We start from the raw sequence: 27,740 nt of genomic DNA on the forward strand, positions 1-27,740 counted from the left end.
TAATACTTAACATGCATTTTTCATTTTATGATATTGTCAATTTCAAGACCAACACTCCCTACTGAGTGCTTTTTGTACACTAGTCTGCTTTTCAGTTTCACACTGCAGTCCCCTTTGTTCCCTTCCCCACGCACACTTTTAGCTCTGTAACCATGTTTCCAGTGCTCTCTGCCTACTAGTAGATCAAAAGTTCAGAAGACTTTCTCCGAACAGCACACTAGATTCACATTAACTGAAGAAGGTGTGGTTTTAAGCATATCCCAAACAACATAACTTTTATTATTTTTCAAAAGCCAATCTCAGAGTTAGTTACTTTTTTCTTAAAGTCATAACATAATTTAAATTCCCTTCAAATTGTGTATTGCCCTCTTGATGGATCACCACTAAACTTTCCAGACAGCAGCTGAAGTGTGTGGCAAAATAGTTTTGAACATTTTGTGAAGGTTCATCAAACGGTGCCAATGTTATTGGCAAAACAAAAAGCATTTTTCCTATGGAAACTAGGTCCTAACATATAAACACACACACACCCTTACCTTAGGACACAAGTTATAGTTACTTCTGCTAACCATAACTATAACTGCTGAATTTCTATGGTTTTGTGCAAGTAACTTCAGAACCTAACTATAACGTCCCTCTAACCTTTAGCTTTTTAAGACAATTTCTTTTTTTTTTTTTTATTCTATTTCCTAACTATAATGTCTCTGTAACCTTTGCTTTTTTTCAGTGAATTTCGATGTTTTTTTAAAGTTAAGTAATTTTAATTAATTTATGTTTATCTAACGACTGCCGCGCATGGCCTTTGGGGGTGCATGTCTGAGGTTGGTCGCAGGGGTTGGCGTGTGTCCAGGCCCTGTAGCCAACCCTCTACAAGACTCTATTCCCGCACCACGCACGACCTTTGGCTGTGCACAGTGGGGGTTGGCTGCAGGGCCCTGCACTCAACCCCCTTTGAGCCCCAAACCCTGTACTGTGGGTGGGTGAGTGTCTGAGTGGTTGCATGAGTGCCTGAGTGGGTCTGGTAGTGGGTGCACAATTGCCTGAGTGGGTCTGTGAGTGGGTGCACGAGTACTTGAGTGGGTCTCTGAGTGGGTGCATAAGTGAAGTGCCGGAGGGGGTCTGTGAGTGGGTGCATGAGTGTCTGATTAGTTCTGTGACTGGGTACATGAGTGTCTGAGTGGGTCTGTGACTGGGTGCATGAGTGTCTGAGTGGGTCTGTGAGTGAGTGAATGAGTATCTGAGTGTGTCTGTGAGTGGGTCCAGGAGTATCTAAGTGGATCTATGAGTGGGTGCATGGGTGTCTATCGGGTGAGTAGCGCACCTAACAAATGACTGCTTGATTGATTGTCTTAGTGGGTCTGTGAGAGGGTGCATGAGTCTCCGAGTGGGTCTGGGGGTGGGTGCCTGAGTGTTCAATTGGAAGTGGGTGCATGAGTGCCTGAGTGGGTCTTTGAGTGGGTGCATGAGTGGGTCTGTGACTGGGTGCCTGAGTGGGTCTTTGAGTGGGTGCATGAGTGTCTAAGTGGGTCTGTGAGTGGGTGCATGACTGAATGGGTCTGTGAGTGGGCGTATGAGTGTCTGAGTGGATCTGTGAGTGGGTGCATGAGTGCCTGAGTGGGTCTGTGAGTGTGGAAATATCTTTTTTATGTTCTTTTTTTTAGCTATATTCCTAAATGTATTGCGACGTTATGCGGGGGCACTCTGAGCACATTTGTGAATATCGCACATGGTGAAAAAACAGTTCTTCGTTTTAAACTCATAATATGATCCTCAAACACACCTATATCTCACCCCCGGGGTCAGGGTACCTCCACCCTAACCCCTTATCATACTCTTCTCATTTGTATTCAGCCCCAGGAACCATATCCAGTTACATAAAATGGCAGCCGCAACTTTCTGCTCAGGTTGCAGCCAGCTAATAAGGGCCTTGCTGTGGCACGAGGGTTCGCAAATCTGCTGCAAGTGGATTAGCGAAGGGTTTGCGTCTCTAGGTATACCAATTTGGTTTTAATTTAATTTCTCTAAAACTATTGAACAATTTACACCAAATAACAAAAAGTGTAATCTCTTGACCAAAAGCTATCTTTCTGCCAAAGTTGGGGGAATTCCATCTAGCAGTTCGGGCTATGGGCTTGTCTAAATAGCCTATGGGAAGTAACATGGGAAACTCACTTTTGTTGACCGCCCCTTTTTATCCCCTGCTTCACGAATTACCCTAAAACGTTCCATGCACAACAAGACCCTTAGGCACACTTTTTAAGGAAAGATTCATCAAACAATGCAAAGGAAATAGCTCTCTCTGTGGAAACTAGGTCCAACTATAACTACCTACTGCCAACCTCCAGTAGGTGATATATATATATATATATATATATATATATCACTTAAAAAAACGAAGGTTACAGGGACGTTATAGTTAGGTTCTCGCAAAAGCCAGAAATATTCAGCAGTTATAGTTAGAGTTATTTCAAGTTACTATAACTGGTGCCCCTGCAATGCACAGTTTTTCTTCAATAATGCTTGAAATAACTATATCACTGCTGAATTTCTCTGGTTTTGTGAGAGTAAATTCAGAACAGAACTATAATGTCCCTGTACCTTTATTTTTGTAAGTGAATTTCTAAGTTTTTTTCATTCTATTTCCTAACTATAACGTCCTTGTAACCTTTGTTTGTTTCAGTGAATTTCTATGTTTTTTTAACGTAAAGTAATTTTCATTACTATATTTTAATCCAATCCTGCCGCGTTCAGCCTTTGGCAGTGCGTGGCAGGAGTTGGCTGCAGGGCCTAGCCTGTGGCCAGACCCTGCAGCCAATCCCCCTAACCCTCCAACCCCAACTGTGCATGACCTTTTGCCATGCACAGCGAGAGTTGGCTGCATAGCCTGCCTCTCTGGCTGTGAGAATAGGTGTGAGAAGGTGCCTCTGGGTGTGAGATTGGCTGTGAGAGTATCTGTCTGTGTGTGAGTGGGCGTGAGAGTATCTGATTGCACTTCAATAGATGAAAGATGCATTCACTTCCACAAAGCATTTCAGATCATTTTTCAACATGGAATCGCAAACTATACACACTTGCTTTTCCTTTGCAAAGGCCAGAAATTAGGATCATTTGTCCTTTCCAGAAGTGGAGCTTCAACTGGGACACCAGCTATGTTTATATTTGTGTAAGTATTTCCTGTTGAGGTTTAATTTCAGTGAAAAGAGCATCATGGCCAGAACGGAAGCTCACCTGCTTGTTTATCACCAAGAGTCCACAGTTTTGCACAAAATGTCTTCCCAACTGGAGCACTTTCTACTGGTTAGTTATTAAGTACTACCTCTTTGGGTAAATGTCCAATGGGTGGAAGGGGCCCAAGGAACAACAATTCCATGGGAGGGGCACGTGGCCCACCTCCCCGGGCTGATCTCGGCCTGGGAACTCAGGGGCGCGTGGCCCCCCTCACCTGGCCAATTTCGTCCCTAGGGACCCCATCCCCTGGGGCCCGGCCTTGATATATATATTTTTTTTGGTGAGGGGCAGCGCAGCCCCCTCACCTGGCCTATTTTGTCCCTAGGGACCACAGCCCCTGGGACCCAGCCTTAATCTATTTTTATTTTTTGGGGAGAGGCCACATGGCCCCCATCCCCTGGCCAATCTTGGCCCCCCGAACCCCAACCCTTGGAGCCCATCCATGTGTCCTGGGTGCCTCACAGGGCCTAATGGCCCCTGTGGTCCCAGCCGGTCCCATGCCGCCTGCGGGAGCAGGCATTGCCTTTGCAGACAGGAAGCTGCTAAAGATGTGGTATGAGCATCATGAACGGAAGCTCACCTGCTCATTTACTAAACAAAAGTCAAGTTTTGCACAAAATGTCTATCCACATGGAGCACTTTCTACTGGTTAGTTAGTAAGTGATACCTCGTTGGGTAAATGTCCATTGTGGGGGGGGCCTATGGACCACAATTCCAGGGAGCGTGGCGCACCGCCCACCTTCCCGGGCCGATCTTGACCTCAGGGACCCCACCCCCCAGCGTTCAGCCTTATATATATTTTTTTGAGTGGGGAAGGGGGGCTGCAGTACCCCCTCCCACTTCTGATTTCAGGGGCAGGGACTTCATCCCCAGGTCCCGACCTTAATATATTTTTATTTTTTTGGGCAGGGGGGCCGCGTGGCCCACTGTCTCACCGATCTTAGCCCCTGGGATGCGGCTATCTATCCTGGATGCCCTGCAGGACACCCAGTGTGCAATGGGACAGTGGGAGGAGCCTTAAGGTCCCTGCGGTCATAGCTGGCTCCCCGCTTTCTGCAGGAAGCAGCATTCCTTTTGCATACAGGGAGCTGCTAAAGATGCAGCTCCCTGTCTGCAAAAGCAATTGTTGAGAATTTATGACAAAAATGTTTTTTAAAAAGTGCTTTTTTTGCCCTGGCAAGATCCCTTTGGGACTCCAGCACTAGTGCTAAGTGGTCAGGGTTTCCCTACCCTGGCCCCTTTGCACCTTTTTTTTCAGGGACTCGACTAAAGCTGGGTCCCGAGGTGGCTGCTAACACTATCTGGTTGAAGTGTTGGTAGCCTATCAGTGCTCCGCAAATCTCTGCACAAGCTCTTATTTTTTGCAAACTCATCAGGGAGGAGCCACGGTTCTAGATATGCAATTTTCGATTTCCTTTAATTTCTTTTAAACGTCTGAATAGATTTACACAGAATAATGAAAAGGGTAATCTGCATACCAAAAGCTACCTTTCTTCCAAGTTTAGTGTAATTCCATCCAGCGGTTCGGGCTGTAGTTGTGTTCAAAACTCCTATGGGTATTAACATGGGAAATGCAAGTTTTTGACCCCCCCCCCCTTTTTTTCTCTGCCCCTACTTGACGGTTCACCCCAAAACTTTCTGTGTGCAACAAGAATCACCAGCATACTTTAAAAAATATATATTTTGTGAAGCTTCGTCAAACGGCACCAAGGATATAAGCAAGTCAAAAAATGCTTTTCCTATGGAAAGATGGCCCTAACTATACCTACTGGTGACTTCCAGTATGCAAGATAGATAGATCAAACGTTATAGTTAGGTGAATTTGTCAGTGATAAGTAACGGTTCTTATGACCTCACACATGACATCACTCATTACATGCTCTATGACATCTCAAATTACATAACTGATGACATATGATATATAAGTTATTTCACTGTCTGCTTGTTCATCTTCCCTTTCAACTTCTGTTATCTGAGAGATACGAAGTGTGGCATTGCTCCCGCGGACAGGTCGCTTCAGCATAAATATAGAAAATGAAAGACGACGATGCCCCTGCATCCCTAGGATCGAATCAAATGATTTAAGAGGCGAAGGTACACATCATTAAAAAGTATCGGCGACAGCGAAGAGCTCCAAGTGACATTCAAAAGAAAACCGTTTAGGCGAATACGGCAGTAAAGCAGTCCCCAACAGCACGATTTGCCATGAGAGCAATGCGCGTGCCCAGGTACGGGCACTTTATGAAGCTCTGGACATGCGCAGTGCGATAGGAGGCTAGTGTCTAGTACTTTTGCGCATGTGCACAACATGTATGCCGGTTAAGGAACTGTCAAAAGGGAAATTTCAAAGAAAAATATTATCAATTTTATTTCATATGTAATTGTATCGAAAGGGAGATAATTTTAAGTGGGATAAAGGTGAAATACAATATTTTGATTATAAAATATGAAAGTCTCACGCCTTACCCGGGTGATTTACCCGGGTGAGTTGTTAAGTATAACTGTACAACAGTAGAATAACAAGTGTTTAGCAACTCGTAGTCTGCGCATGCGGATTACAATAATAATGGAATGTGTCTCTTGTCTGGGCATGCGCAATACAAAGCAGTTGCCCAGGTGACTTAATTGTTTGTATACTTCTCCATAGTCACAATGCTCCTCCTGCGATCTGCCTTCACTCTGGATCTGCACAAGATAATCTGAGACAGAAGCATCCAGTGGCACTGAGGAGGTGAGTCCAGTTCAGGATCTTGATAGCTGCCACTGGGTGTTCTGAGACTGAGCTAGGCGAAGGAGGCTGTTATCCCACAAAATCATTTCTGCCTCAAATGCTAGCCCCTCCTTACCACTGATGCTGGCGTCAGTCCAACTTAAGAGCCCCACCTAACAGCCCTGTGCTTGGTCACAAAGGTCTTGTCCTGCTCATCTGCTGGCCTAGCCCTTACCTGGTGATGTATTCTCCACCCGTGGACCTGGTTTAAAGCCTGTGCCTCATGCTTTGCATATAGACCCCCAGCCTGGAGGTAAACCAGCTCTGTGACCCCCATCGGTTCAACAACCCTTGTTGGTTACCTTCAGCCGGCCATCTGACACCCTAGTCCTGCTCTAAGGGGACTAGCAGAAGAACGTCAGAGACCGTTTAAATTCCCCAGCGAACCCCACGAGTTTTAGACAGCCCTCATTCTATCCTCAGGCATTACCAGCCAGGTCTCATAAACTCTTAAATTGCCCAGCCAACCCTTACAGGCCCTAAGGTGTCTCAGCTGGCCCTCAGGAGCACTCTCGTGCCTGTCAGCCTCTATCCCTTAGAGCATCTCTGCTGGACATCCAACCCTTCAGACCCCTTATATTGATCTTTAGACCCCACTGAGGCACCCTTAAATCCCTCAGCCTGCACTCAGACCCTCTTGCACTGCCCTCAGCACTCTCTCAGAAGACCCTCAGAGACCATCTGTTTGCACTAAGGAAAGCCCTGAGACTCTTCAAGCACTTATTTGGCCCTCAGATGCCACCCCACGCCAGCCCTCAGAGGTCCACAAGTCAGACTCGGAATCAACATTTCCTGAGCCAACACAGATGCTAAAACCTCTAACCTGGCTGTCAGAGTCCCTCCCCTCCCCCGGCTCTCAGCCCATATCGCTTAGATCATCTCTACCGGACATACTGCTTCTCATATCCTCCATATTACTTGCTGTATCCTCTAAGAATGTGTCTAGGCCCTGAATATGACATTAAAACTCTCCTTTGCCCACAATTAATTTGCAATGACTTAGTATCCTCAGATGTCTGTCAAAATGGCTCTAACCTGATGTCAGAGATTAACAGCTTCCTTTCCAGGGCCCTTAGCTTGCACTCACGTTACCTCAGTAATGCGATCACAGATGTTTAGCAAGCACCTAAAGGTGCAAGCTGAGCCCCAGATGATCTTAAGGCACTCTCTATCTCTTTCAAACACCTTCTACAGGTCCTCAGCTGGCCGTCATATACCCTTAGTTGGTACTCTGGCATCTCAGGATGGCTATACCTCACCCTCTTTTCTCTGTTGAACCCTCAAATGGTCCTCAGTCACCTTCACCACTATATTGGCCATTTGGCCACAGTGCTAAGGCTCTCGTTTGCTCTCAGAGCCTTCATATTATCCACAGATTTTCAGAAGTGATAGCAAGTCCCCAGGACTCCTACCAGGCTCGGAGACCATCTATCAAACCCGAAGAGGTGATAAACCAGTACTGAGACCCCCTCTGCTGACTTTTAGACACCCTCAGTGTCTCTTTATTAGCCATTAGATTCCATAAGTTTGACAGCAAGGAGACCCTCAGCCCCCTAATTGACTCTCTGAGCCCTGTAGGCACCTTGTATACCAGGGGTCATAAACCACAAGTCCAGCTTGTCTTCTCCCTAGCATACTGTATCCGAAGGCGCCTGAACACAACGCATCTCCTCAGAGCTTTTCAGACACCCTGTCCTATCCCCAGAGCTCCATTCCCAGCCCTCAGAACCCGTGTGACTGCCTGGTATCCTACTTTATGCTCTCCAGCCTACTGAATCCACAGCCCCCCCCCTTGTTAGGACTGAAATGCCCCCTGCATGCTGAACTTGCATGTACCCCTGGCCTGAGTGCCTGAATGCATATGAAACTGGTATCCTGATATCACGCTGATCTAGGGTGTGCACAAAAGCCCAGGCTTGTCCATGACAATGTAATGATCTGGATCTACTTTGAGACCTGAGAATGCTGTCAGACAGAGGACTGCTGTCCCTGGCCTTGGTTTAGCACATAAAGTGAGAATGGCAGCATATGGGTGACTTGGGATCGTATAAAGGTGACCATACCTTTTTATCTGTGTCATTGAGAGTGTTGCCTACTGACCTCTTTTATGTAAATGTATGCTTTTATGTGAAACTATGAACCTTGCTCTGATATTGTGTGTATCTGTGCTTCTACTGGATGCATCTAGTGCATATGTGATAATAATACTCTGTATGGTGAGAGGCTGAGTACTAAAGTCCGTGGGCTCCATTTTGGATGCTGCTTGTTGCGCATCGCAGAAGATGAGGGAGGGGACAGCTTTCTCTGACAGTGGAGTGAATTTCCTGCTTTTCTGTGGCTGGAGAGTGGAGATACAGACACTGAAGTGAAGAATATGGAGATAGGGATACTTTTAGAAATTTCATGAAGACTTTGGACCTGATTTTGATCTTGGCAGAGGGTTTACTCCTTCACAATGGTGACAGATATTCTGTCTGCCGAAATCTAAGTACCATAGAAAACAATGGTATTTAGATTTTGGCAGACGGGATATCCGTTACTGCTGCAACAGAGCAACCCCTCCTCAGAGATCCTAATCAGGCCCTTTGTTTGTGAGGAGCTGGTTGTCAGTTTTTCCTAAGCACTGCCATTTAGTATGTGGTAGGGGCAAGAAGGGGTCAAAGGTGGGACTTCAGTTTCTGGTTTACATGGACCGTGTGGTATCCAGAGTAGTTTACACTAGGATCCTGGTAACCATTAGGGGTTCTAGAATAGGATTATGGAGTGGTGTGGCATTTGGGAAACGGAGACCGAGGATAGAGGTTGTACCGCCTGTTCTCCAATAAAAGAAGGATAATGACAACTTATTTTGTGTGTATTGACTTCCTACAAATTTGCGACAAGTGTTTTATGGCAAATGCACCTACCGTGCACAACAGGCGTAGAGTGGAGGTTCTGTCCTTCTTGAATTCGAGACGTCGCTGGAGATTGGAGTATATTGAACTTAGATTGAGACGTCGCTGGAAATGTTGGGGACAGTGAACTCCCTTGAATTTGATGCTAACGGTCACAGCAGTGAGTTATAAAATACTTTCATTTTAGAAGCACAGAGGATTACGTGCACGCTATAGCTGTGGAGAGGTACGCAGATAACGCATGCGCAATACCTCGGGCTTAACGCCCGTAGTACATAGTGGCTGGAGCCACACTATAAAGTAGAGGTGTATAATAACAAGCGACGTAGGAAACGTGCCTCCATCTTGGGAGGACGAAAATTCAATTAAGAAATGCATTGGGAGCGTGTTTAACGTCAGGAACCTGCAGCCATATTGAGAGCAGGAAGTGGCTGAATAACATATGCATTGATACAAGCTTAGTGTAATGACTATATATTAGTACATTTGTTTCGCTTCAATTATTCAATAAACAAGGAATATTTATTCAGTAATAGGAAGAGGCAAAGTTAATAAGCAAATCCATTGCATATGTAAAAGTAAAAAAATAAATAAATAGTATATACAAGGCAGAAATGCAAACCCTTAGATTAACACCACCAGTTTCCTTTCTTACGTATCCTGGGGAACCGCAAATTAAATGGATGGATTGGAAGGAATATTTTGGGAACTATTTGTCAGCAATTGAAGATGAATATGGGGAAGAATTTACATGTCAAAGAAAAAAAATGTATTGCCCAGTTTGAGCCCAGAAGGTTTCCGTCTATATACCCAAATGGGAAAGAAGCCTAGAAGAGAGGAGAGTAGAGATGTATTTAAGGATGTGTTGGAAGATTTGGATGCCTATTATCAACCTAGTGTAGCTATAGACAGATATAATGTTTTTCAAAGAAAACTGACTAAAACTGAGTCAGTGGAGGAGTATGTAGCTGCTTTAAAGAAATTAGCAATAGCATGTAAATTTGGAGCATTGCAAGAAGACGTAATTAGAGATCAAATAGTTATGCATTCTAACAAGACAATATACAAGAAAAGTTGTGGATATGTGGAGAAGCACCGCTCAAGGAAATAATGGCTATAGTAAAACAAAAAAAAGCAGAGATGTCAAAAAGATGTGCAAAAGAAGCATGTAGAAAAGAAACTGGAGAGGAGTATGTTTGTAAAGTAACAAATGTTAATACAGAAAGAAAACTAATGAAAAGTTTCAGGAGTGACGTAATGAGAAGTGTCAGGCAGGAAATACTACAAAGAAAAATAAGGATAGTAATAAACAGATGGTGAACAACAAAGAGCAAACATGTTTCAGATGTGGAAATAAAGGGCATTATGCTAGAGACAAAAAATCTTCTGCCATTAGAAGCAAATGTTTGTACTGTGGTATAATTGGCCATTTTGCAAAGGTTTGCAGAAAAAAAGAGAATCCATACAGATCAAGGACATTTGGGGATATCTCTGGGTCCTAATAGTAAAGAGCAGGTTCTGATATTGAGCGAACCAGTAACTTCCTTACAAAGACAATTAGTGCAGAAGTTTTGGGAGGTGCTCTTGGGTAAGGTTGGAAAGGTACGTGGATATGTACATAAGATTGTGGTAAAGGATTACGTGGATATGTACATAAGATTGTGTTAAAGGAGGGCGCTGTATCAGTATGTCACAAGGCAAGGAATATACCAATGAGAATAAAATATGGTGTAATTGAAGAACTGGATAATTTGGTGCTTAAAGGAATTATAGAAGATGTTGAGAGTGCAGAATGGTTATCTCCTTTGGTGGTAGCAAGGAAACCAAATGGGCAGCTGAGACTATGTATGGATTTGAGGGATATCAACAAGAACATTGTAGTGGATAGATATCCTCTTCCGTGAATTGTTGAACTTTTAGCGCAAACCAAAGGTGTAACATGAAAATGGCAGAGTTAAAAAGAAAATGCAAGTTTGCTTTAAATTCAGTAACATACTTAAGACATGAAGTTGGGAAGGAAGGCATTTCACTGAAAAAGAACATAATTGAAGCTGTGAGAAATGCTCCAGCTCCCACATCCAAGGAAGAGATCAGAACGTTTTTGGGTCTGGCAAAATTTTATGCTAAATTTGTGACAAAAGCAACTTTGCAATGAAGACACATGGGTAAAGACGGTTGTTAAAAATATGAGAAGAGTTTGTTTGGAGCAAAGACCTAGAAACAGATTTTTGAGAACATTAATAGTGATATATGTAATGTAGTACCGTTACAGGGATTTGATGTAAGTGCATGTAGCATTGTGCCTACAGGTGCAAGTGGAATAGGGTTAGGTGCTGTATTAACCCAAATAGGTTAGTCAGGAGAAGAAAATACTATTGCTTATGCTCCTCGCTCATTATCTCTAAGTGAGGAAAAATGTTCTGTAATTGAAAAGGAAATGTTGGCAGCAGTTTGAGGCATGGAGAAATTCAGACAATATGTATGGGGTTCTAGGTTTAAATTATGCACGGATCATAAACCTTTTGTGAAAGTTTTAACATCTAGTAATATAATTAGAGCTACACCACACATTGCGCGGATGACAGTGCGATTGTTAGATTTTGTATATGATGTGGAATATGTGAATGGTAAAAAAAATAAAGTCGCAGATTATTTGAGTAGATCGCCTTTGCCTATAGATGAACATACAACACATGTTGAGGATGAATATAGTGTGACCACGATCAGTGAGAACTATACAGTAATTTTGGATATGAAGTGGAAATCGAACTATGATGAATATTTATCACAAGTGAAAGAATTTATTATAAAAGGATGGGGACAGAAAGATAAATTGCAAGATGAGTGCAAGCAGTTTTGGGAAATTAGAGATGAATTATCTCTTAGTGAAACAGGTTATATTTTAAGAGGAGGTAGGTTAGTTCCACTTAAGGGGTTGAGGCTTAAAATTCTGGAAATTAACCATGAAGCACATCTTAGTATTGTCAAGTTTAAAAAAAAAAAGGGTGAAGTCAATTTACTGGTGGCTTGGTATGGATATTGGCACAGAGAGGTTTGTCAGGAGTTGTGCAGTGTGTGCACATGCAGATAAAACACAATGAACATTTAGAACATCTTTAGGTGAACATAAATATCCAGGAAATCCTTGGGGAATTTTTGAGTGTGGATATAGTAGGTCCTATTTTGGATGAATGGGGAGTAGCCAAATACATAATAGTTATGGTTGATAATTATTCTAAATGGCTGGAAATTTAAATAAATAAAACAGTAAATGCTAACAGTCATTTCATTTTTAGAGAAAACATTTTGGAGAGAAGGAATTCCTAAAATTATAGTTAGTGACAATGGGCCACAATTCACTACAGAGAAATTTACCAATTCCTTAACTAGGAATGGCATTAAAGGGAAACTTTCTCCTGTGTATCATCCAGCAGGGAATGGAGTGGTAGAAAGGTTTAATAGAGTATAATGGAAAGTGTACAAGCTACCATCAGGGCGGGGCTGGACTGGAAAAAGGAATTGTTCAAAACTGTTTGGATATACAGGATTACTCCAACGATAACGGGATATAGTCCTTTTAGAATTTTCAGAGGAAGAGGACCATTTACTAAGGATAATAAGGCGTGGGTGGATATGAAATTATGTAGTAAGTGGTCTCCCTCAGTAGTAAAGAATTTGTTAAAAATGGAAATGGTGTATAAGAAGTATTATAATAAGAAACATGGGGAAAAAGAAGTTGATTTGGAACCTGATGATTGGATGAGAGTTAAACTGGGACACAGGACAAATAAAGGTTGCAGTAAAGTTTCCAAACCAATGCAAATTAAGGAAGTGTATAACAAATCTTCTGCTTTAAGTGAAAAGAAAGTATGGTATTTTAGTAGAATGTCAAGATGTAACAAAATTTTAGCTTGGGAAAGAAAAAAAAAAAGGAACTTTAATAATGATTGCACAAGTGGTTAGTTGTGGAATGATGCGAAGAAGGTGGATTCTAAAACCAGAGATAATTCATGTGTTGACGTGAGACTTGGGAACAGGGTTGAAGCAAATGTAGGTAAGAATTCTGCATCTGTTCCTGGTGCGAATTGTGTATCCACATGTACCGGTAAAAATTTGAAATTTCTGAAGAAGTTTAAAGAATTTGTGATTAAGTATTTTTTTCCCCCATTTTGTGCAAGACAGTCTCATTTAGTTCTTTAAAGGGGTATGTGATTTTAAGGGAAATGTAAAATATTGTTATGCAAAACATATATTCTTTGTTATTTACTCTTTGTTAAGCTGTGAAAAATCCCTTGTAATTGGTAAATACTTTAGTAACAAACCCACAAACCATCAGAGTGGGTCTCCTAGCACAACAGGAGAGCTGATACTACAATATTCACTGCACTCGGGGGAACTTGCGCCGTAATGCTTTTCAGGGCATTTCTTTTACAAAACATTTTTGTCCATAGCTCAGCCTGTGGTGGTCCTAGGACAATGGTATCACCTTCAAAACGTTCAACGTGAGGTGCTCTTTCTAACTACTCATCTCTGGGTCTCCACACTAGGTTAGTGGGAACCCCAAAATAATAAATCCCTCCCACAATTTAGTGCCTTTTTAAGCTCTCTCATGGCTGGAACTGTTGTTTTATATCTGGGAGTAGTTTGTGTTTTAAGGGCCTGGTTTGTAATATCATTGCAGTAGGCCTGCTAACCCTGAAAATGTGTAATTCACTATGCCCTTCAGGGTCTTACTATATGGTTACACTGCATTAATTTATGATATTCTATTTTCATGTGGTTATGCTCTCTACGGGCTAACTGTATGGTTACATGACCATGTTTCTTGCACATTTTAGTTTTATTGTGATGTCCTCTAGGGGCTGTTTTGAGCATTGCAGCCAACATACTACAATATTCCCGGCACTCGGAAAATTACCCCATAATGCTTTTCAGGGCACTCCTTTTACAAAACATTTTTCCTCATAACTCACCCTGTGGTGGACCTAGGACAATGGGGCCACCTTCAGAACGTTCACTGAAACTTGTTATTTCTATGTAGATCATCTATGGGTCCCCATACTAGATTAATGGGGACGCCAAAATAATAACTACCCAACCACCATGCAGGGTCTTTTTAAGCTCTCTTATGTCTCAAACTTTTGTTTTATAGCTGGAGTAGTTTGTGTTTTGAGGACCTTGTTTGGAATAATATTCCATTAGGCCTGCTAGTCCTTTAATTATATGCAGGGCTACTGGAATTATGTGGCAGAAAGGACCAAATTATGTGGCAAGAAAAGTCCAGTTATGCATTTACAACGCCAATACTCCTAACTCAAGCAAATGCAAGACCTGTTGCATTATTATTATTTTTTTAATTTCAGTGTTGTCTGCGGATATGCGTGTTGCACACCAGCTTTATCTGGAAAAGTAACAACATCAGGTATTGGGAATGATAATCAACAGTGTGATCACAACAACTCAGCATATAATAAAATAATATAAGATACAAACAGCAACAAATCACAAATTACCTCCTTGCCCCACCTTCCTTTTGAGCTAGGAAAATTGCCTGTTAAACAGTAGCAGCCCTCTATGCATGTTCTCCAGATGGACATGACCTCCCTTCTCATAACCAACATTGTAAGAGCTCTCCGCTTGGGAGGACATGTCACTTCCCATAGGTCTTTCTCCATCTAATGCAACATTGCAGAAAGCTAAAAGACTCTTCTGATCTTTAACAAAATATCATTATTATAACTTCTGCCATGTGTGACAGGTCAGACTTTTTAGATGTTTACATTGTCTGTCTAATGTCATCTGGCGTTAGTAGGAGTTGATATATAATTTTCTACATCTCTAGGTAATCACTTCCCATTGCGATGACGGGTTCCTTAGCTTATGGTGGCTGGATGTGTTATTATTGGAAAATTCTCTATATCCTTGATAGTGGTCAGTGCCTCCTTTAATTACCTGACACATACACCATATATAAAGAGAGGCGTTATTTCCGCCCCACAGTTCAACCAGCACCTTTCTGACATCAGGGGGAACATTGTGTGGATTTTTTCTGACGTAAGCTACCTCCCTTTCATAATTTGTAAGAAAGATTCCATGTGTTGGTCTCGCTTAAGATGGCCTTTCGCTGTCTGGGACATCTCATGTTACCAATACTTAAATAAAATAACATGTAAGAAGCGCAACAGAAAATAGGTTTTGGGTCAGACCACTTAAACAATTGTTTTTTTATATGGTTTCAATTACTTTGATTTTTCTGTCTGTAACATATTGGGAATGGTTACACTGTCACATTTGTTTACTCATGGGTTGTGGTGCTTAAAGTAACGCTATTGTGAGACTTCAGAAGCAACATGGTGAGTGGCTTGCAATTCAAGTCACCCTAACGTATACAAAATATGGCCTGGTCCAAACTGAGGAGAGCTGGTGTGCAAAATAACAGTGGGCTGAGATCTATTCCTGAGTGGTTAGTAGTGGTTGACATTAAGTCATGCATTTCATTCATCACTTTTCTGTATAGTTTCGGGCAGCATATGTTCTTTGATATATTTACTTTACTGACATGATGGCATTTTAATTGCTGGTTTACAGCACTTTTGTTTAGGAAGTGTGCCTTGTTCGTTTTTATCACAGGGTAAGGCTATTCATTATTTCCCCCTAGAAGTTTCTTTGTTTTATTTTGCTACATTGTCAATTTGTTGTTACATTTACAGCTTTTACCTTTTCAAACGTGCACACGCGTACATTTTCTTACAGCTGCACTGAAAATATGATCCATTTTTATGTTGCAGCCTTCCAGTACAGCTGTCTGGTTTGCTAATGACATCTTGAGAACATTCAGAAAGTTGACCTAGGATTGCATCATTGGCTTTGTGATTTGTAACTTGCATGTTTTGGCTTTCTATTTGCTTGCTTTATATGCTTTCGGCTGTCCAGCTCAAGTTCAGCCCTCATGTTCCCTAAACCTTGTTTGCTAAATTCTTCCACTCACTCGTCTTTCTGTAAACAGGCCTTTAAATCTTGTTCTTATCTTGTCACATTTGCTGTACATTCAAAGACGGATGTCAAATGTCAGGCTTTATCTTCCAGGGAGTTTGGTGTTTATTTTTCTTTCTCCATCTACAAAGTTAAATGATTTTCGTGACAATCACGCTGGCTACCAAGGGTCTGCTTCAGAAAGGTTGTACAATGTTATTTTTTTTCTACCACACAACAAAATTTAAATGCCTGTGAATAAACTGGGCTGGGGATTAAATCAGTACATTAGGTGATAACATTTTCACACATTATTTGTTTGTGCGCTATATACATTTATCATTAAAACTCCATTTGAATGCACATGTAATGGTCATTTCAATAGAAGATGTGTTGTCTGTAGTGGTAGTGCGCTCCCATACCCTGCATACGTAATTCCACTCCACTCTACTCTGCGCCACTCCACAACACTGCCCTCTCCTATGCACCACTCCACATTAAGGCACTCCACTGCACTACTCCTCTCTACGCCTCTACTCTACACCATTCCACTCTACTCTTTGCCAATGCGCTCTACCCCACACTACTCTACTATGCACCACTGCACTCTTCGCTATCACTCTGCACCACTCCACGCCACCCTACTCTGCAACACTGAACTCTATGCCACTACACTCTATGCCAATGCAGTCTACTCTGTGCCACTACACTGTATGCTAGTGCACTCTATGCCAATCCCCCATCTAATCCCGTCTAAACTGCTCTGAAACAATCTACTCTATGCCACTCCGCTCTGCACTCTGTGCCAATGTACTCTACACATTACTCAAAACCAGTGCACTCTACATCAATCTGTTTTGCACCACTGCACTCTTCACCACTAAATTCTACACACACTGCACTCTCTGCCACCCTATTCTACTCTATGCCATTGCTCTCTACTCCACTCTACTCTGCACCACTGCACTCTCTGGTGGTGCACTCCACACCACTGCATTCTACAAGAGTATACTCTGCAACACTTCACTCTCTGCCACTCTACTCTATGCCAATGCACTCTATGGCACTGCATTCTACGCCACTGAACTTAACCCCACTCTAGTCAACATCGCTCCACTCTACACCAGTCCACTCTAAGCCACTCTAATCTACTCTGCACCACTGCACTGTGACACTCTACTCTATACCACTGCACTCTATGCCACTTCACTCTACTCTGAAGCAATCTACTCTATGCCACTGCAGTCCACTCCATTCTATTCAACCGTATGCCACTCCACACCACTCCACATAGTGCCACTGCGTTCTACACCGCTGCACCCTACATCAATGCTCACTACACCAGTTTACTCAAAACCAATACACTATACGCCACTGCACTCTATGCCAATCTACTCTGCACCACATCACTGTACGCCACTATACTCTACGCCACTCTACTCTTCACTACTGCACTATATGACACTGTACTTTACAGCACTACATTGTCTGCCACTGAACTCTGTGCCACTCTACACCAGTGCACTCTACGCCACTACATTCTACTGTGCATCACTGCACTGACACTGCACTCTATGCCACATCCCTCTACTCTGCACCACTCTACGCTGTGCCAGTGCACTCTACTCCACCATGCTATGCACCACTGCACTCTTTGCCTCTGCACTCTACTCCACTTTGCGCCACTCCACTCTATGCCACTCCCTTCTGCAGCACTGCACGCTATGTCACTGCTTTATACCACTCCACTCTTCTGTGCATCACTCCACTTTACACCAGTTCACTCTACTCTGAAAAATCTACTCTACGCTATTACAGTATATGCCATTGCACATAGAGACACTCTACTCCACTGTGCGCCTCTCCACTCTATGTGACTGCATTCTATGCTACGACACTCTACTCTAAATCACTGCACTCTATATCAATTCACTCTACACCATTTTACTCAAAACTAATGCATTCTATGCTAATTTACCATGCACCACTGTACTTTACGCCACTTCACTCTAGTCCATTCTACTCTACTATTGTCCACTCTACGATTCTCCACTCTTTGATATTCTACACTATTAAACTCTGCTCCACTGACACTACTCCACTGTATGACTCTAATTGTAAAGCACTCTACTCCACTCTGCCATTCTACAACACTACTCTACTCTTCGAGGCTCTATGCAACTCCCTCTCAGCCACTTTACTCCATTTTATTTTGTAACACACTACTACTCCACGCCATTCCAATCTGACACTTTATGCCACTCTGCTCTATGACACTGTATACCACTCCACTCAATGCCACTCAACTCTATAACACTCTACACCGCTCCACTCTATGAAAATCTACTCTGCTGTATGCTGCTCTCCTCTGCAACACTGTACGCCACTCTATATAACACCCTCTGTGCCACTCTACTTAACTCTGACACTGTACTCTGCGCCACTCAAGTCTCAACCTTCTGCACTACAACACTGTACACTCCTCTTCACTCCTCTCTACGCCACTCAGCTCTACTGCACGCCACTCCAATAGCCTCCACTCCACTTTACGCCACTCCACTCCACACCACCCTCCTTTACCCCACTGACGTTTAGCCATGCTAAACAGCAGCCACTCCTGTCTACGATGTTGCTAAAACATATTGGCAAAGCCAATAGCTCTTGCATAGGCAAAAAGTAACTGGATTTGCCATCTCTTGTTAAAAGTATATTTGCCTTTTCAGTCCATTACTTCCTCAAATCGCAATCTTTTTTAAGAATTCTTCTCTTCGAGTGAGCAACTTAATTTGGCTAATACAGTCTGTTCAACAGAGGAGACCTACTTCCTGCTTCCCTACTGATGTAGCCCAAGTAGATGTTTCAATATGGTATTTTCTTTCTAGGAAGGCTGGCAGCAATGTACAGAGTCACCCAGCTTTTACCAAATATTTCCGATAACCAAAAATCGGATCTTCTGGATTTACCAGTGCTTCTTATTGCCGTTCCACAGTGTTTGCAGTCTTTCCTTGGGGATCTCCCCACCCATGGTTTTCTTTATTTGGACTTATACTTCCATATCCCCTCACCCCAAGGGGAGTTAGAAATGTACAGAGGATTGAAACCCACAGTTTGGTTCCTTGGTGTGAAGTTATAAGTTTCTCCCCTTGGGTGAGCAGCTGCAAAGCACCAAGTAAAGTGACATAAATATGTTTTTTTTTTTTTTTTTACTCATTATCATAGGTGAGGCACCACTTTACTGCCTCATGCCCAATAGTTCCTCTTTATTTTTCTTAGCTTTCAGTTATTTGGCTAAATTAGTTCACTTTTTCACTTATTTCATCATTTTTTTAAGTCGAGCATAAGCTACGACCTCTTGGATACTTTTAAGTGGTCAGTCATGCGTCTTTGTCCCTCCTTCTGTGTGGGAGCAGGGGCCAGCTACTGTATAATTATGCTTTGCCCTGTTTATCTGGTCTGCAGGGGACTTTTGTTTACTTTGTTTCCCGCTCATGTCAGGGAAGCTTCACTTTTCATTTGCAGAGCATTCTTCCTCTGAGGTTAACTGTAAACAAGGCTATAAATCAGGCTGTAATCTTGGTCATATTTGGTCTTTGTGGGCTCTCTGCACCCTCTCTCAGCTGCCTAGCTCCCAGCCTTCCTTGGCTTGGATTTTCTTTACCAAGTGTGCCTTCCTGTGTGCTGAGAGCAAGGGCAGAGAATGGCTTGTAATTGCTTATAGCCTAGGCACCCAGCTCTACCAGGGCTCCACAATCCCTAGAGACAGTGCCCACTTATGTTCCATACTGATATCCCACTCACAGCGCCATCAGTGCACCACAGTTCACATACTTAAAGCCCTCAGCTGTGCAAGTGCCAGGAACCTCTCACATGCTGTCTGCCAGAGCACCTCAGTTCTTGCAGTTAGTACACTCTGCTGCCCCATTACTGGGAGCTTAGGCGCAGCTCCATCAATGCACCGCAGTTCACACACTACACGCCCTCAGCTGTGCCATTGCCAGGTACCCCACACACACTGTCTGCCAGAGCACCTCAGTTCTTGCAGTCAGCACACTCTGCTGCTCCAGTATTGGGAACTCGGGCGCAGCGCCATCAGTGCACCGCAGTTCACACACTTCAAGCCCTCAGCCGTGCCAGTGCCAGGAACCTCACACACGCTGTCTGCCAGAGCACCCCAGTTCTTGCAGTTAGTGCACTCTGCTGCCCCAGTACTGGGACCTCAGGCAAAGCTCCATCAGTACACCGCAGTTCACACACTCCAAGCCCTCAGCTGTGCCGGTTCCAAGAACCCCACACACTGTCTGACAGAGCACCTCAGTTCTTGCAGCTAGTACACTCTGCTGCTCTAGTACTGGTATCTTGGGCACAGCTCCATCAGTGGACCACAGTTCACACACTCCAAGCCCGCAGCCATGCCAGTGCCAGAACCCCACATGCTGTCTGGAAGAGCACCTCAGTTCTTACAGTCAGCACACTCTACTGTTCCAGTACTGGGACCTCGGGTGCAGCTCAATCAGTGCACATCAGTTCACACACTCCAAGCCCCTTAGTCGTGCCAGTACCTCATACATGCTGTATGCCAGAGCACCTCAGTTCTTACAGTCAGTACACTGCCTTTCCAGTACTAGGACCTTGGGTGCAGCTCCATCAGTGCACCTAAGTTCTACCCTGACGAGGTCGCTTCCTTTTCTAAACTGGGTCCCCGCTCACACCCAGTTCCATTATAGCAGCTCAATTTTAATATTCAGTCCCACTGCCAAGCCAATACTGGACCCAAAAGAGCAAAATACAGCTCAATAAGTGCACCTCAAGTCTAACATGCAACGCCACTGTTGATGGAAACCATCACAGCTCTGCCAGGATTCATCAATTCTAACATTCAGTGCACATTTCTTCTCATTACTAAGAGTCTCACACACGCCCTTCAGGACTCCTCGCTTCTGTGGCTTAGAGGCAATGCAACTGCCATACTGGGCCCCACTTGCAGCTTCACCAGGGCACCTCCAGGCTAACACTCGGCAACACTGCCACGCAAATACTAGGTTCTATACATAGCTCCATTAACATACCTCACTTCTGACCTTGTGTGCCTGTTACTGTTTCAGCACTGCAGCCCACATACAACTCTGTCAGTGCACCTCAACCCTAATCTGCAGCGCCCCATTATTCCAATACCAGGAATTACACAGCGCTCTGTTTCTCATTCCTCACCTGCTGCCTTTCTGTTAGTCCAGCACTGGGCCGGGACACAACTCTGTCTATACCCCCAATCCTGATCTGAAGTGCCCCAATATTGCTGTATTGGGGTTCACATACAACTCTGCTAATGCACCTACTGCTGTTCTGCAGTGCCCCCTCCTGTTCCACACCCTGACTTCTCTTTTAGGACGTGGGGGAGCCAATTAAATCTATTCTTAGCTGCCAACTTTATTTGGGAGGGTCTGTTTCACATACCTCACTCCATTCTTTCCTTTACCCTGTTTACTCTCAATGTTTTCTTTCTCCCCATGTTTCTCTTGCCAGCTCTTAAAATCCACATGTTAACAGTTTTGCTCTTCCTTTCAATTGTTTATTTCCACTCTTCTCCCTTTTTTTAAATTTTCCTCTTCCTTTTGCTACCTCGTCTTTCATACGCGCTAAAACTTGGTTATTTCTTTCCTTGTTTCATTCCTCTCTTTTTCTCTCCATCAGGCGTTCATTCTTTCACTATTTTTTCTCTTCCCTTCATTCTTTAAAAAAAAATATATATTTATCGGTATTTTATCAACAAACATATAGAAAGTCAACTTTTCAAGGAAACCACTCCTCCCTGGTACCCTTTTCCCATATCAGACTCCATTTCCAGGTTACAATCAATATTCCAGTATTGCCTTTCCGTATGGTAAATTAAAGTCAACATCAATGCCAGCACATTACAATGTTCTAGGGACTGAGATCCTCAGCCGTGTCTGAATCCTCCGAAGGTGTGATTTGCTCCTGAGTATCAATTTTTGGGTCTTTAAGGCAATTCAAGAGATGGTCCCACTGCTGCGCCATACTTACAGTCCCAGCCCCCTTCACTGCCTCTGCCCATTTAATTAGCGTATCCTGCCATCTTTTTAGTGGTGGGGCCCTAGGGTCTTTCCAGTGCATCGTGATCTCCCTTTTAGCCAGGATCAGTGCCAGGTCAATGTATTTAGTTGTAGTTCTCTGTGTGTGGGATCTAGGGAATCCCCCTAGTAAGGCCACTATTGGGGAAGTTCGAAGTCTCCTATCTGTCACTGTTTTTATGCTATGTAGTACTTCATCCCAGTATTGCTCCAGTTTCCCGCAACTCCATAACATATGCATCGGATCTGCACCAGGCTCCGAGCACCGGGGCATGCACTATTCAAAGTGTTGTACATCGATGTTATCTTGGCGGGACTGAGGTATGCTCTGTGAAATATATACAGTTTAATCAATTTAAAACGAGCATTTCTGGATACCGTGTTTATATGTACTGTGATTTTCCTCCACTGAGATTCGTCTACAGGCTTCCCAATATCCTCTTGCCAGAGAGTCCGCAACCTGTCAAGAGGGAGTAGAGTGTCTTTATGTAATGTTTTATAGAGTGTAGAAACAACTTTCTTATCTCCCCCTATTGTGCAGAGGGCCTGGCATCCCGCATGAGTAGGAGGTTCACTTAAACCCTGTTTCCAGTGTCGCTGTATGAGTGTTGTGAGTGATCTATGCATAAGGAACAGCCCCAGGGGGACTGCAAATTGTTCCATCAGTGCTTCAAAAGACAGCAGTTCCCCATTACAGAACAGGTCCCCAATCGTAGAGATGTTGTATGTTGCGAGTCTTGTAACGCCCGCTGCAGCATTTCCACCGGGGAGTACATTAAGGCAGGACAGCTGCATGTCCGGTGAGTAAAGAGATGTGGTTCTTGTGCGCTGCAAACTGCACTTCCAACAGGCGCCCACTACCTAGAGGTCTGGCGAACGTATCACCCGCATCCCTCTGGGGATCAGGAGTATCTCCAGAAGAGTTTTGACGGTGTGCTTGTTGCCCCTTGGTTATGTCTGATTGTGCTGTATACCATGCTTTTGCCAGCCACTGTAATTGGCATGCTAAATAGTATATATTAATGTCTGGTGCCGCCATCCCCCCCTCTTCAGTAGGTCATTGGAGTTTATGTAAAGCCAGTCTATGTCGCTCCTTCCCCCAGATAAAGCTCGTTAAAATAGAGTCAATCTCCTGGAATAGCGGACGAGGGACTAGTAGGGGCAATGTCGAGAAATAGTACATTAATCTAGGCAGAGCTATCATTTTTACCAGTGCCAAGTGTCCCGCCACTGATCAGGGTAATGTCTTCCAGAACTGGGCATCTGTCCGCAACTTCCAGATCGCTCTATTCACGTTTACAGGATTATTATAAATATTTACCCCAAGGTAACGGAAGGTGGACAAGGTCCACTCCAAACCCTAAGAATTTGCAACTCGAGGCGCCCCCTCATATAATGGAAAGATGAGAGATTTCTGCCAGTTTATACACAACCCCGACATGTCCCCAAACTTCTCTAACAGGTCCATGGCTCCCGGTACCTCCCTGTCTGGGTCTTCCAGAAATATTATCATATCATCCGCATAAAGTGCAATTTGGTGAGACTGATCCCCAACACTTAGGGGGTCATTCTGACCCTGGCGGCCGGTGGCCGCCAGGGCCACCGACCACGGGAGCACCGCCAACAGGCTGGCGGTGCTCCCACGAGCATTCTGACCGCGGCGGTTCAGCCGCGGTCAGAAGAGGCAAGTCGGCGGGCTACCGCCGACTTACCGCTGCTCGGGGGAATCCTTCATGGCGGCGGAGCGCGCTCCGCCGCCATGAGGATTCTGACCCCCCCTACCGCCATCCTGTTCATGGCGGGAAAGCCGCCATGAACAGGATGGCGGTAGGGGGGGTCGCGGGGCCCCTGGGGGCCCCTGCCGTGCCCATGCCAATGGCATGGGCACGGCAGGGGCCCCCGTAAGAGGGCCCCGCAAAGTATTTCAGTGTCTGCCTTGCAGACACTGAAATACGCGACGGGTGCCACTGCACCCGTCGCACCTTCCCACTCCGCCGGCTCGATTACGAGCCGGCATCCTCGTGGGAAGGGAGTTTTTCCCTGGGCTGGCGGGCGGTCTTTTGGAGACCGCCCGCCAGCCCAGGGAAAAACTCATAATACCCTCCGCGGTCTTCTGACCGCGGAGCGGTATAATGGGGGCGGAATTCTGGCGGGCGGCCTCCGCTGCCCGCCAGAATCAGAATCACCCCCTTAGTCCCTTGTAGTAACTATCAGTTCTTGCCATCTGTGCCAGCTGTTCCATCGCAATGGCAAATAGCAGAGGCGACAGCAAGCAACCTTGTCTGGTGCCCCTGCCAATCTTGTACGATCTCGAAATTGTGCGACCCGTGCGAACACGGGCGGTGGGGGTTGTGTATAACAACTTTATCCACTTAAGAAATCCCTGGCCCAGACCCATCTGCTGCATTATAATCTCCAAATAGTCCCACCTGAGACTGTTGAACGCTTTTTCAATGTCTACTGCTATTATTGCAGCGGTGCGCACGTTCGGAGATTGGGCTTGTAATATCTTGATCAGTCGTCTTATGTTAAGAGCGGTCCTGCGGTGCAGGATGAATCCCGTCTGATCTGGATGGATCAGCTTTTGCATATGGGGTAGTATTCTCGAGACTTGGATCTGGCTAACTTTTTTATAATCCATGTTAAGCATGGATAAAGGGCAGTATGAGCGCACTTCAGTAGCCGGGTGACCCTGTTTCGGCAATGGTATCACTATAGCTTCATTTGTGGATGAGGGAAGCACTCCAGTCTGCAGTGCCTCTGAGTAGAGTTCACTCAGCTGCGGCGCCAGGAGGTCTATATAGACACTGTAGAACTCTGCAGGTAGTCCTTTCGCACATGGCACCTTTCCTCTAGCCATCGCACCCACTGCTATAGTTACCTCTGAGGGGGAGATTGTTTCCTCCAATACCCGTCGCTCTTCCTCTCCCAGTACAGGAAGCTTCAGACCCCTCAGACATTACAAATGAACTGGGTCCAGGGTCCCCGACGGGGGGCGTATAGTAGTGAGTAATAATCAGTGAAGCTAGTGTTAATATCACTTTGCCCGTAGAGTCTCTTCCCCGCCGAGTCTACAATCTCCATCACCAGGGAGTGCTGCCTCGGTGGGGCTGAGAGCCAAGCCAATAATGCTCCTGCCCTATCTCCCTCCGCGTGCTGTCTGGTGACATATTTTTTATAGTCCCTTATCCAGTCCAGTATAAGCAGTAAAGTATTGTGATTAGACACTGTACGGCAGAGATATTCAGCATTAATTACTGTACTGTTTATATTGGGGAATGTTAGAAAAATGTCCAGTCGAACATGTAAGTCGTGTAAGGGCGAGTAAAAAGAGTAATCTCGCTCCTGAGGGTGAAGGTGTCTCCAGGAGTCTGTAAGGCCCCAATGCTGTTGCCAGTCAGTGAAACTCTTGGCCATCTTGTGTGTGGGGGAGGGATCTGTCCAACCCGGTGTCTGCTATACAATTAAAGTTGCCACCCATTAATGTTGCCTGGGTAAAGTGTGGTCCCAGCGTGTGCGACAGTGTGTTTAGAAAGGTTCCTTGGTCTTGATAAGGTGCATAGATTCCTCCCAATGTGATGTCCCTGCCTTCCAGGCGACCGGCCACCAAGACATAGCGGCCCTCCTTGTCTATTACTACAGCCGTTTTTTGGAACAGTACTCCTGGCCATATCCACATCAGGACCCCTCGTGCGTAAGCTGAGTATGTTGTGGCGTAAACCTGACCTCTCCCTGGCTTAGTTATAGCCTTAACCTCCTTGTCTGTGAGGTGCATTTCTTGTATAATTGCTGTATGTACTCCATGTCTTTTTAGCTGACTGTAGACTTTATATCGCTTGCTCAAACTATTGAATCCCCTAAAGTTCCAGGTAAGGAATTTATAAGCTAAAGGTCTACCCTGTATGTACGTGTAACTCGTGTACTCTGTCCCACCCGAGTGGCCATGCTGTGCTGGGCAGTAACACTAGTCCTGGCAGCGGCAATGAGTAAGATTGAGTTGATATTCCTGTTAATGACCAGATAACATCAAACAAAACAATTCGCCCATTGTCAAAACTCCCTCTCCCCAGGACCGGCATCAGAACTATCCCCGTCCAAACATTCACTAACTGCTTAAACATTGTGTGTGGTGGCGAAGGCAAAGACCAAGGGCAATACCCGCGGCCCCCCGCCCATCACCTAATTGTATATGGTTGGATATTACTTCCCGGCCTCAGTAAAGTAAGTTCAGTTACCATGTTGTTGCTGAGCGCATGGATGATCCTGCCAGCTGGGTTATTGAATGTTTGCTCAAGCTTCCCCTGAGCGCCGGTGCTCCCTGCAAGCCAACAGTGTCATTGGGCTCTAGCCATCTGGCTCATTCGAGACTTCCCTCCAAGGAGAGCCCGTCTCAGCGGCGACGGGCAACGTCCTTCAAAGGATTTCATCTGATGTCCCTGGGGTGACCCTTGGTGGGTTGTCAGAGGCATCATGGGACGAGCAGGAGGCGCTGCCAAACATTGATTCCCGATCCAAATGAGTCTAAGAGGGGTGTGGCGAGCTTGGCCCCCTCCTCCTAAAGATGCTGCGGCATGCACTGCTTCTCGCATTTCCTGCAATGCCTGGCTGCACGGCAGGGCTGCACTTGTCAGCCGTTTCCCCTTTTTCCTGCGAGTCTCAGCATGGGCAATTCAGCCATTCCAGACGTGTCCAGCCACTCCCGCACCTGTTGCGGCGAAGTGAAGAAAAGCGTGTCATTGTTAGTGATGATTTTCAGTTTAGCCGGAAACAGCATGGCGTATCGTATGCCTTGCTCTCTTAGTTGCCGTTTAATCTCAGTAAAAGTGTCTCTTTGCTTCTGAGTGTCTCTGGTGAAGTCCGGGAATATCATTATCCACTGATCCCCAAGTGTAATTCCCCCTTTCATTCTTGTCTGTGTCAGTATCAAATCTCTGTCCTTAAAATGGAGCGGTTTAGCAATGATCGTGCTTGGTCTGGCACCCGGAGGCGGGGGTCTCGCCGGTATCCTGTGAGCCCGCTCTATTGCAAAATATTGCGACAGGCCCTCAGGGCCCACTTCTTGGTGTATCCATTGCTCCAAATAAGTTTCTATGCTACGTGCCTCCTGCTCCGTCTTTTCGGGGAAACCAACCAGCCGTAGGTTACTTCTTCGCGCCCTATTCTCAGCATCTTCTGCTGGTGCTTCGAGTGTTTTAATCTGCAACGTCAATTCAGACACTGTTTTGGTTATCCTCTGGCATTCCAGGGCATGTTGTTCCAGAGATTTTTCATTGGTGACCACTCTGTCAGTCAATTGTCGATGGTCATTCCTAAGGAGTGTCAAATCCACAGAAATGTGGCGATTTTAAGTTCTAGAGCATCTCAAGATGCCTGTATAGCCTGTAGTATAGCATCCAGAGTGGTCTCTTGGTGCAGGGCCTTGTCAAATTCGCTGGTACCGTCGTCCTTTTGGGATCCTCTTGCCACATCGTCCCGAGGGTCATCTTGCTTTTTTTGTTTACCCATGTCCGCAGCCTCCCGTAATCTTTCACAGGATTGAGGCCCACCTTGTATCAGCACAAGTGACCGTGTGGCTGCACACCTCCACTGCTACAACTTTCAGGGCCTCAACTGCGCAATTCCAAAGTCCTTTAGCGCAATATGAGGCCGTCAAAGCACCTGTCACTGCTCGGATCGCAATGTGGGATCCATCCCGTCCCGCCCGCCCCCCCGGGGTAAGGCAACAGAGATCCAGCCTCCCAGCGAGCACGGTGCAGAAACCCCAGCCACGGGCCACAAAGCTGTGTTCAG

The 27,740-nt window shown here is 45.0% G+C and overlaps 1 protein-coding gene across 1 annotated transcript in view; it reads left to right on the top strand.

Annotated features, from left to right (window-relative positions):
* Window positions 1–5,835: 5,835 nt before the first annotated feature.
* Window positions 5,836–27,740, top strand: part of LOC138287371 (zinc finger protein 717-like) — a 58,798-nt gene continuing 36,893 nt past the window's right edge. Inside the window, exon 1 of the mRNA XM_069227757.1 lies at window positions 5,836–5,959. The gene's annotated coding sequence lies outside the window, so the exon portion shown is untranslated. The remainder of the gene's footprint in view (window positions 5,960–27,740) is intronic.

This window comes from Pleurodeles waltl, chromosome 4_1, assembly GCF_031143425.1.
Source record: "Pleurodeles waltl isolate 20211129_DDA chromosome 4_1, aPleWal1.hap1.20221129, whole genome shotgun sequence".
NCBI classification, from domain to species: domain Eukaryota; kingdom Metazoa; phylum Chordata; class Amphibia; order Caudata; family Salamandridae; genus Pleurodeles; species Pleurodeles waltl.